The sequence below is a fragment of the Cyanistes caeruleus genome, chromosome 10 (assembly GCF_971803275.1).
Source record: "Cyanistes caeruleus chromosome 10, bCyaCae1.hap1.1, whole genome shotgun sequence".
NCBI classification, from domain to species: Eukaryota; Metazoa; Chordata; class Aves; order Passeriformes; family Paridae; genus Cyanistes; species Cyanistes caeruleus.
In genome coordinates, this window is record NC_141710.1 from 1,216,483 (window position 1) to 1,228,471 (window position 11,989).

An 11,989-nucleotide genomic window follows, 5' to 3' on the forward strand; every position below is an offset into this window, starting at 1 on the left:
AGAAACATTACCCACCAGGGCCAGCATCAGAAACATTTATTAGGAAAATGTGGCAAGAGCAGGGAAATATGTGTTTGATAAGTAAGATCAATTCCTGTGTCAGGGTGTTTCTATTTTTTCTGAAAACCTGGAAAATATCAAAATTCAAGCTCAATGTTCTCTGCCCAGGCATTCGTGCTATGTCAGTCTTGGGAAATTTTATTGTTTTATCACAAATTTCATCCTTGTTTTCTCTATGCTTCAATATGTTCAGTATATTTTAAACAGCTCTACTGAATGTGAGGTCAGTCAGTGACACACTGGACAACTGTGGTTTATTAAAGAGCATCCAAATTAATAAAAGTTAACAGCTATTCGTAATAGCAGAGAGATTTTATCTCTGACCTTGATTTATGTGCCTTTGCCACTGGTGTTGGATGCATTGTTTCTGTGATAGGATCCACAGCAATCCCAAACTTGTTATGTGCCAGGAAAACTGCACATGGATTGTAGCTAAATGCACATTTAGCAAAATGGGGAAAGATGAGGGAAAAGCCCAGGGGAAGAGCAACTTAACTGGAGCCACAGGTGGGCCCCAAAGTCACTGAAGGTTAAGTTTTTGTAATGGTTTTACACAGCCTTGTGCAGAAATGTCCAGGCAGTGCTCTGTGCAGGATGGCAGTGAGACACCAAGCACCATCAGCACACACAGAGCACAGTGCAATAAAACACAGGTGTGCCCACAGATTGTTGTTTAAACCTCTTTGTCACTGGTGTGAAGAGTGAGCTCAGCCCAAGCCTTGTCTTCGTGTCCTGGAGATTATTGCTCACCTCACTGAGAGCATGGAGCTGAACAGAGCTCACACACCTGCAGTCAGTGCTCAGCCCTGCAGGTTATTTCAGAGGGCAGCAGGTGATAAAAAACGAGAAAATAAAATAAAAATAAAATAAAATAAAATGTGAGTTTTAGAAATGTGGTGAGCGTGACTTAGCTCCGCTTGTGTTGGACGTATGATAGGAACAGAGTCAGGCCATGGCTGAAAGTTCCTGAAAATCTCCTGAAAATCTCATTATGTATGTCCTTTTTATTATTAACATCTTCTACATATATCACATAGTGTCAGTCTAAGAGCAGTAGATAAGAATTACTTCTTTTTTTTACCCAGATCCTTTAATTTAGAGTCACCCAGCAGTATTCTAGTGTTCAGCTTCTTTGCTCCACTATTTGTAAATCAAAGTCTCAAGCTGTAGTGCTTTATTGAATACAGTGACAAATGGGGATGAACTGCATTCTCCCCTATAGCCATAAAATTGATTTAATATTTCAATTAATCTTTGCTACCTTCTCAAAAAATTTATGTGAATGCATTCTGAGTAAGTCATCTTCAGGACTTAAGTAAATACTAACATAAATATCACTTAATTTATTTGCTCTCTTTAAAATTCCTTTATATCACTCCTGCAGTCAAATGCAAATATTGCTTCCACCAACCAGAATGCGGGTGCATCAGCTGAGGTTGTCCTTACAAAAGGATTGTCACATTTTCATTAAATACTTCTATATTCATAGTCTGGTTTCCATAGCCAGTGAAATGGCTCTTCATAACTTTGCAGAGGATGGAAATTATATCATAATCCATCCTTTGATATCAAATCAAAAGAAAATATGATTTTAAAATAAGTGCAATTTTTATTTCCACTAAAGAGAGCTGGACAGGCTCTCATTGTTAAGGCTTTTCTTTCTTCCTCCCTGATCCAAGACTGCAGAGAGGCTGGCAAGGTTGCATGCAGCATTTTTGAGAAGATGCATTTTGTGATGTGATGTGCTGTGGCTCATATTTTTTCTGTAATGATCCTTTATGGCCATGATCTGATGAAGAGGAGACACACAACTTCTACCAGCCTGCTAAGGTAGTCCAGAAGGGGTCAGATGGATGAGCACTGGATGGATGTGTTGTTAACTTCAGATTTCTGAAGGCTAAGAGCACTTTTTGCATAAATTCCTCTAATCCAGAATGTTAGGTTCAGTAAATGTATTTATTGTGCAATTAACTGTGCATTAACAAGCTATTTGTGGAAGCCCAGGGTATGAATGTCCCCTCCTGAGCTCACCAAAGGCCTCACCCTGCAGGCTTTGCAGAGTAATCTCCTGCTCTGATGGCAAAGACTTGGATTTAAACCAGGTTCAGGGCGTTTTGTGAGGCATAACATGCCATCCTAAAAAGTAGTCTCTAATGAAAGTTAATAATTAATAGCATATGGGGGAAAGGACATCTTTCTCTCTTCCTGGCTCTGCCCTTCTGGATATTCTGTCAGTGCTGGTGTGTGACCTGGTGATGCCTTTGCATTCCAGCACTTCTGGAGACCCTAAGTCGGGCCTGCCTTGCGTAGTGATGCTCACAGGCAGCAACCCCTTCCTCAAGACCCCCACACCGAGTTCCTGGCACAGCACAAGATTCACTTCTTCACAATTTTGATTCAATCAGACAGCTTTTTTGTTTTCTTTTCCTTTTTCTTTCTTTCTTTTTCTTCTTTTTCTAAAACTATAATTGATCCTATTTGCAAGAATCCTAGATAAATATGCTGGTGGTGCAGAGTTACATTAAATAATAGTCTGGTTTCCAGTGAAATGGCTCTTCATAACTTTGCAGAGGATGGAAATTATATCATAATCCATCCTTTAATATCAAATTAAAAGAAAATATGATTTTAAAATAAGTGCAATTTTTATTTCCACTAAAGAGAGCTGGACAGGCTCTCATTGTTAGGGATTTTCTTTCTTCCTCCCTCATCCAAGACTGCAGAGGGGTCATTAAATAAAACTCATTAAATAAAACAATTAAATAATACTCATTAAATAAAAGAGCTCTCCTACAGCAGGCCATGCAGAGAGGAGTGGTCAAACTGCCCAAATAAAGCTTCCCCATGCTCAGAGCAGCAGCAGCAGTAGCACTTCCCTCACTACATTGCCTGTAAATGGCAATTCAGAGGTGACTGCAACATCATAAATTAGTTTAGATGCATTTAAAACACTGGAATGAAAAAGTAGCCAGGGCTGAAAGAATTCCTGAAATAGAGACTTTTCCCCCTCCTCTGTTTCCTCACTGTCTCCCCATTTTGCTATCTTTACAGCTTAAGAAATTGAGTGAAGGGCCTTAAGCTACCTCACAGTCCAGCTTGTTGAGCACAGCTGTAATTGAAAAATCTGGGCTGATGGGGGAAGGAGAATATCGATCTCTTTGAAGTGGAGAGGAGGGTGATGGGTAAATTGGGAGAATCTGCTGCAAGAGGTGATGGAGGTTACACATGTCTGTCGGCAAGAGCAAGCACTTGGTGCTTATTGCTCCCCTTGATGCTGCAGAGACGTGTTAGGCTCTAAAATATCTGTGGAAACAGCAGGTACAAGCTAAGCTAATCCTTTCATCTCTTGCTAATTAAAAATGCACCCAAATGTTGAGGGGCAGCACTGTTTCTGTGCATTTGATGCTTTTAATGCACAGCTCCTAAGGAGCAGCCCAGCCTAGGACCACCATCTGTAACCCTCAGTTCAAGCAGTGTATCCATCCATTTATTAAGTGCTGCTTTTCCACTTGGACTCACTCTGCTCTCCTGCTGTCGCTTGCCAGATGGAGTTTAACTCTGTTTCATTAAGCCCTAAATGTCTGGGCTATGTTTGACTATCCTGCCTTGTGGCACCATCCTGAGGCACACGAGACTTCAGTGCCACATTCCAGAAGCTCACGAGACCTCTGTGGTCAATCTGCTACAGGGAGTAAGAGATTCTGCCCCCTCTCAAACCAGAACTTTGGTGTTTTGACCCTCCTGGCATAAGAAAAACTCTCTTCCCTTATTACATGTCTAGAGAAGGGATGAGGTGAGCTTGGTCAAGGCTGGGAGGAGCAGAACCTGAGTGTGGGGGACAGCTGAGCAAAGCTGATGGGATCACTGCTCTGGGGAAGAGCTGTCAGGTGGGCAGGGAGAACCCGTAATACTTTCAGTTGTGAGTGGTATATCTAAAGTGGAAGGAAATGTGAAAGGAATGGAAAAAATAGGCTCCCAGGAAAAGTAAATGCCTATATTCTGATATTCAGTAAATGTCTGAGTGTCTTGGAAACATGGGTCCAATATGATATTGGCATAACATTAGGCCCATGAAGCTGATGATAATTCTATCCAAGTGCTGTGCACAATTATAGAGGTCCAGTACAATTAGTGTCAGCTAAATTAGGTTAAAAATAATCAATAGAAGACAGTCATTTTGTGTGTCAGTTTAGATCACACAGGGGCTTTTTAGAAATCACAGTGTGAAGAAAAGTATTTGGTTCTTTTCCATTTTAGTTCACACAGTGAGGGCACAGATGTCTGGCATTTTTCCAGTTCCTTTTTGCAAGTGGCACCACATTGCCAGAGGGTGCAGTGCCAAGCTCTGCTCCCCCAGCTCAGGGCTCCAGCAGCAGATGAAGTCCTCACTCACTGCTCCTCTCACCTGCCAGCATGGGCTGGCAGTGGGCAAACATGGGACAGAGCTATTTATAAACAGAACATTGCTCATTTCATGCCTTCTTTGAAGCGAGCTGCAATGTGTGTTGGGACTGCTCTGTGTAAACACAGCAGGCAGCAGTTCTGAGCTGTGTCCCAGAGAGCCCCAGAGCTGCAGGAGGAATCTGGTCTGTGCCCATGTACCCTGGGCAGGATGTCTGACTGCTCAGTGGAGGCTCTGGCAGCCTTCCCCAGGCTCCCTGAGGTGTGATTGCTGCAGCACACAGGACAGGATCCTGTGATCTCCATCCTGGAGCTGGGCAGGCAGTGGAAGGTCCCAGCAAGCCCTGCCTGCAGTGAAGTGGCGTGGAGTGTGTGCAGGCATGGGTGTGCAGGCTGTTCTGCACTCAACAGCTGCATCTGCTCTCTGCTTCTCACCTGGGGCTAACTGGTCTTGTGCTCTGAGGAAAGGTGTGGGCTGTACCCACCCTGAGAGCTGAGAGCACTCAGCCTCTCCCTGTCCCCTCTGCAGCTCACAGCTTCCTCCTGCACTCTGGGCCTGCTGCCTCCTCCCTGCTTGGCTCCCTGGGCAGCACCACAGCAGGGCTGCACGTTTTACAAACACCTTACAGCAGGGCTGCACGTTTTACAAACACCTTACAACAGGGCTGCACGTTTTGGAGGGACATCCCAGAAGGAGAGAAGCCAAATACTTAATGTGAGGGGAGCTCCAAGGCTCTTGTCCCAGTCTCAAGCTTTGCCAGTTTGCCAGATGTTTTTTGTGTCCTCTCCCTGCTCTTTCTGGCCCTGCACTGAGGCTTGCTGCTGAAAGCAGCTTTTCTTGTCCTGTACTACATTTTTTTAGCAACATTTTTTTCCATGTTACATCACATGGGCAAAGGTCTCCTCTTGGACACGTGTTGCCACATAAATGGTGGATGGGCAGAAACTTTTCAGCTGCCAGAGTAGGGCAGGGGAGCCAATCTCCAAGCACCTCTCCAGCTCTGCACTCCCTGCAGAAATGCTGCTGACCATGTGCACTGCTGGTGAGCACCATGGCCCCTGGGGACCAGCCAAGGATCTGTCAGGAGGTAAAACCATTGTTAACAAGGAGCAGCATCTCATGGGTGCTTTCTGTGTGTGCCCTCCATTCTAAAGCCCCCTGCCAGCAAGCCCCCTCTGCATTCATGGTGCTGTGATCAGACTGCAGAAGGGCAGAGCACATCAATGAGCACATCCAGAGGAGGCAACGAGGCTGGTGAGGGGCTGGGAACCCTGTGAGGAATGGCTGAGGGAGCTGGGGTTGTTTAGCCTGGAGAAAAGGAGACTCAGAAGTGACCTTATCACTCTCTGCAGCCCCCTGAAAGGCAGCTGTGGGCAGGTGGGGTCGGTCTCTTTCTCCAGGCAGCAGCTGACAGAACCAGAGGTCACAGCCTCAAGCTGTGCCAAGGGAAATATAGGTTGGATATTAGGAAAAAGTTTTTTACAGAAAGGGTGATAAAGTACTGGAAAGGGAGGTGGTGCCTGGGGAGGTGGTGGAGTCACCATCCCTCATGTATTTAAAAAAACACTGGAGGTGGCACTCGGTGCCATGGTCTAGTTTTTGGTGTTAGGGCTGGGTTGGACTCAATGTTCTTGGCAGTCTCTTCCAACCCAGTGATTCTGTGATTCTGCAATGGATTAGTTTCTCATTTACATATTAAGGGTTAAATTGGCATGACAAGCCAGTTTAAATGCCCTTTAAGCATCCCTTAAACTTCCTGCTTTCCCCCCTTCTCCTTAAGCACGGCCAGGGCTTTTCCTGCGAGCAGGAGGGACAGAGCGTGTGTCTGCCAGGGCCTGGCACTGCCACAGTGCCCAGGGCAGTGTGCTGGGCACGGCCTCACTGCCCTCACTCACCTTTGCAATTCTCACCAGGCCAGCAGGAGCAGTGGGCTGTTCAGCAAACCTTCCCACGTGGCCACTCTGATGCCAGCTGGGAGTCAGGTGTGCTCCTCCATGACCCTGCGTGTGGCTCTTGGCAGGGTGGGGATGCTGTGCTACCCCACAGGGCTCCTGGCAGCAGCCTGGTGACCTCACAGGGATCACACACTGAAACAAAGCAAACCTGTACAGAGAGAGAGATGGGGAGCAGTGCTGGGGGTCAGTGTGCTCCTGGGGACAGCTAAAGCATGGCCCGGTATTTTCTTCTGAAGTCTCTCCACATCTGGAAAAGTGCCCTGGCACTAGAAGTTCACATCTGGCCATGCTGGTGCTTTGCTTGAGGCTGATCCAGCCCTTGGAAATGAGGATCCACAGGAGAACAATAGCAGCTGTAATTTAGGCTTAAGCTAAACTTAAAAGGTGCCAAAACTCAATGTCAGTCTGTAAACTATTGGGGGCACATGCTGGACTGTGATCTGGTTTTTAACTGGCTAAATATCTGTGATTCCCTTTGAATCAGGAATGCTTCAGGTGGAGGCCACTCTGTCCAAGCACATTGGTGTTAAACAGCTCATTGTTTTGCTCATGTGTTAACCTGTACAGCACCAAAGGCACAGATCCACCTTTCCAAAAGAAAAACAGTTTTGAATTTCCCATGCTGAGGTATCCAGGCTTCCATATTGATTCTGACAGCTTTCCCTAGCACCTGGAGCAGTGGAAGTAAATAGTTCCTTGTTTTACTGACATGAGAGAAATCGCTATCACCATGCAGATTTGATCTTTTTTCCTTTAGATTAAATGATATTGCATCCACAAAAGTCATTAGAGTTCCAAATACTTTGCAATTAATCATGAAGAGAGTAAATGAATCATTGATTTAACATTAAGAGACCCTTTTTTTTTTTCAGCAATGTATTCTCCTGACAACTTGCATTACCAGTAACTATTCAATAAAGAATAAAATAATACATTTGGTCTGGTTTAGAATGTGCCTCACACTCCATAAATATCAATACAGCTACAGCCAAACAAATCTCCTTGTGATTGTGAGCTCTAGCTGAGAATACATCTAGCAATAAAGGTTATCAGTGGAAAGCAGTGATGGATGCAGGGTTCTGATTTGTCTGGTGGCACAGTTTGGGCAGTTGCATGTGTGTTTGCAGGGGTTAGGGTTTCTCTTTGGTGAGAAAAGTGCATGGAGATGACAGGGGGGTACTGGAAGATGTGCCAGCTTTTCCTAAGGGGGATGTGTGGGGATAAAATTTCCTATGAGCCTATGGCCACAGTCCCACAGTTGGCTGAGTACACATTTGAGTTCAGATGTAAACCACCTGCACTGGAAAGAAAATCCCAAGAATTTTGCAAAGGTTATGAACTTAAGCACTCAGATATTAAAAAATATGCTCAGTGCTCTGTAACTGGCCAATAGGTTTGATATTTGTGTGCCAGAAGTGTGATTTCTGCACAAAGGTTTCCCTGCTTTGGGGCATTTGGCCTTTGTTAGGTTGGATTAGATGTGGAGGAGGCTGCAGCAGGTGAGGGAGAAGAGAGGTCTGAGCCTCCCACTCCACGCTCTGCCTGTGCCCTGTCCAGCAGTGCTGTGACCACACACACAGCTCAGCTTGCTGATCCAGGAGAAAATGCCAGCTGTACTTTGGGGAGTTACTTTTCTAGGAGCTCAGTGAGATGGATCATGCACCACACAGTTCACTGGGCTGAGGGAGGTGGCCAAAGCAGGAGAGAAGGGAGAACAGCCCCACTTTTCTCAGCCAGACTGGCTGCAGTGAAATCCAGATCCGTGGCCTTAACGGGGAACACAGCTCCGGTGTCAAATGGAGCACAAAGTCACTTGGCAGCCTTTTGTACATTAACATGGGCTCTCTAGCCCAGCCAATTCCCTAGCCTCAAATTACAGAAACATCACTGCACTGAGAAGTTTACTCATCTGTGAAATACCATCTCTGGCCACTGGTGCACAGTGGGTTATTCCCTGTGCAGGTGCACGTACCAACAGATGGCTGTGCACTGGGAGCCAGGCTGCCAATCCAGCCTTGCTTTGTTTCCTTCCTTCCTTTTCCTTGCAAGCTAGATATTACATATAATCACTTGATAAGATAAAAAAGCGAATCAGAAAAAAATATTAGAAAAGAAAACAGACAAGGTGCACTCAAGGACAAAAGACTGCATATTTGGACATCTGATGTGTATTTATATCTGAGCAAACTGTTAAAAGGCCAGGGATTTATCCAAGTGAAGAAGAAGTACATGAGTCTATAATGTGCTTTAGTAAGACCTTATAACTTTGTGCACATGAATTTTCACCACTGAAGTGAATGATACTGCTTTTAAAGTTAGGTAGGTGATTTTAGGTACCTTGCTCAATTGGAGTCCCTTATATCAACTTCTCCAAATGACTGTTGCTTGGATTTGGTCACAGAAAGTTTTTATAGGGCTCCAAGGTTAATCTGCCAGTATCTTTCTTTTCTCCCATCCCCAAAGTGACACAATAACTTCAAACTTCCTTTGTAGCTTGTTTTATGTTTTTGTCAGCTCTATTGGTCCTTGAGCTTAAAAATGTTCTCCATGCCTATAATACATGAGGGGCGGAGGGAAGTTTTAGGTGCATTTCATGTCCCAGTATCACCTACTGGTGAACTAAAATGTCACACATATAAAAATATAAAAAATGGTAAAATATGTATGTATCCATAAATCTATTTAAGCACAATCAGTGATGGATGAGTGTGTTTAAATCTTAGAATCGTATTTCTTCTAACTTATCGGAAGGGGACTCCCATAATTCACTGGAGAGTCTCATTCTTGTGAATTATTTTCTTCATCATTTAAGGAATATTTCATCTCCTGAAGATGATCTCCAGGCACTGTAACCTGTATTTGGCTTTCAGCTATATTTCTTTATCTTCCTTAATGCATATTATCTTGTACACTTCAGTGTGGAAAATTGGATAGTCCCTGCTTTCTGCTTCCTGGAACTTGTTTATTCAAGTGTGGCATTTAAGTAAACACAGTGCTGCACCATGGCCAGCTTCTATTTTCTCTCTCTTCCTTGTGATCATGGCTTGTTTACTTCAGCAGCATCACCTGAGGGCCCTGAGCAGCAGCGTGTGGCTTCTCTGCAGGCCTGGCAGTGCCTCAGGCTCTCCTTAAACCAGCCACAAAGGGCTTGCTCTGGCAGGGAAAACGTGGGGCCTGGGGACAGTGGGACAGCTGAGTTCCCCCCTGGAGCACGTTTGTGGTCACTGTGTCACCTGGGGGACAGGGGAGGGCCATTCTCCCCCTTTGCCTGTTGGCAGCTGCAGGCAGATGTGCTCACATCTGCTCCTGGCCACAGGCACACGGAGCTCAGCTGGGCTTGGCAGGGCTGGGGGAGCGGGTGGGAGAGGGACTGCAGACTTTGGGATGCTGATATTTATTATTTCACTTGGTATTGAACAGGGCAGGAGCACTGGTGAATGCTGCAGTTGGCAGGGAAGAGCTCCAAGGAGCAGTGCTGGGGAGGTGAGGAGGGAGCAGGCTCAGGGCTGAGGCTCTCATCACAGCATTCGGGATGGACAGACTCCTCAAGCTGGCCTGAGGAACATGATTCCCAACATAAATCCTCCCAGGGAGATGTCCTGTGCTTTAAAGTCATGTCTTCCTATCTTTCCTCTGGAAAATGAGGATAATAATACCTGACTTGTCTTCTCTGAGTGTTGCTTAATATTTAAATATTGCTTTGATCCCATGGAGTGCTGAGGATTATTACTTTATAATCTTTATAATTCTATTATTCCACGAGTGAAGTGATTCAAGTAAAATTGAAAGGATCATTTATGCTGACCCAGAGCCAAAGCAGAGCCAAAATTTTGTATCTGTAGAGGGTGGAAGAAATTAAACTCAGCCACAGAATACTTTGGTGTTTTTGGGTAATGCAAAGTCTGTGGGGATCAGTGTGCTTTAAATGGGTTCAGTAGAGACAGGAAAGCCAGACAAAATAGAGAAGGAATTGCTGGGATGTTCATTCCAATTCTCCAACATGGTGCTCCCTATGCCCAGATTACCTTAAAGCTTTTTGCTAATTTTTTGCTAATTTGACAATCTCCATGGACATGAGAAGGGAATAATGAAATTCCCACAAAAGTACTGATGCTATTCCTTGAGCTAGGCATTGCACCTCAGCTCTGAGTCAGCTCAAATTTCACCTGAGCCATGTGGCCTTGAGCATGAGCCATGGGCTGTGAAGGTCTGGCTAGGAAGTTTTCATTTGGTCGTCTCCCTGCACTCCTTCTTCTTCCCAAGTGTGCCTCTCTGAAACTTCTCAGCAGAGTTTGTAAAGCAGTGGAGACATCGGAGATGGGTCAGTGGGCAGAGCAGGGATATTTAAAATTGGTGATAGATGAACACATTACAAAGATATTACCACACAGCACATAGCTTAAATATCTTGGGGATATGCATGGGTTTGCTAGTGAAGGAGCGATTGTGTGAGTAGAAGACATTAGTGTGGGAGTGATCATGCTAAGGGCACTGTGCCAGGCTTGTGTGAGGGGAAGGCCTCAGTATTGTGTCTTCTTTCATGCCTGATTGCTAATTGCTAATCACATTCTGTGGCTGAGATTTTATTGTTGCTTAAGAGAGTGCAATATGTGTGTTCATATAAAAATCTGCTCATCAGTTTACAGCGCTGTGTGTCAGGGTGTTCGTGTGGGGTGTCCCGGGGGCACTGGTGGCTCTGGCACTGATGGTGCAGAGGCAGCAAACAAGGTGCACGGTCCTTTTTCAGTGTCTGAAACCTGTGAGATTTCCTTTCAGAAAGGAAGAGCACCTTGTTGGGATGGAGTCAAGGGTCAGCCAGTGCTGTACCTGGGAATGGAGGATGAGAGGTTTCCAGCTGAGCAGGATCCTCGCTCCACCACCCGACACGCTGCCTGTCGTCCCACGGCCCCCGGTGCCTCTGAGTAATAACACAATGTTTTGCTTCTTAGTAAATATCTTTTAAACTGATGAATTCAAAAAGCACTTTAGATGACATTTAAAATTTAGAACCAGATGACTGAGCTGTGAATAATGAATCTTGCCCAGTAGATGGATTGCATGTTACTGTGCAATTCTCTCCCTCTCAGTCATTGTCAGCTGAAGCATTTTTCTCTTCCACCTGGTTTCCCTCCTCTCTTCCCTCCCTCACCCTCAGAATACATAAGGCATATTCAGAAGTGCTTTATTTTGAAGAGCATGTGCAGAGAAAAACTTTCAAACCAATGAGATCTAATCAGAGATGCATTTCTCTCCTTCTCTTCAACCCTGACCTGAGGGTTGGTTATTTATGACTCCCGTTTTTAACCTGGGGCTTTCCATGCCCATCCTGCCCCACACTTTAGTCAGCAGTTGTCTCCCAGGTGCACAACAGGGCAGAACATCACCCCCTTGGGCACTGTCCTGGTGCCATGGTGCAGAACAGCAGACAGGCAGCCCCACAGCCTGTAAAGCCAAATTAAAGTGCCCCTTTCAGTGCCCAGCAGTAGCTGATGTTTTAGGCAGCTCAGGGTTGCTGTGGCCGGGGGGCAGCTCAGCTGTGATGTACTTGTGATAGCTACAGCACACCTGGCCA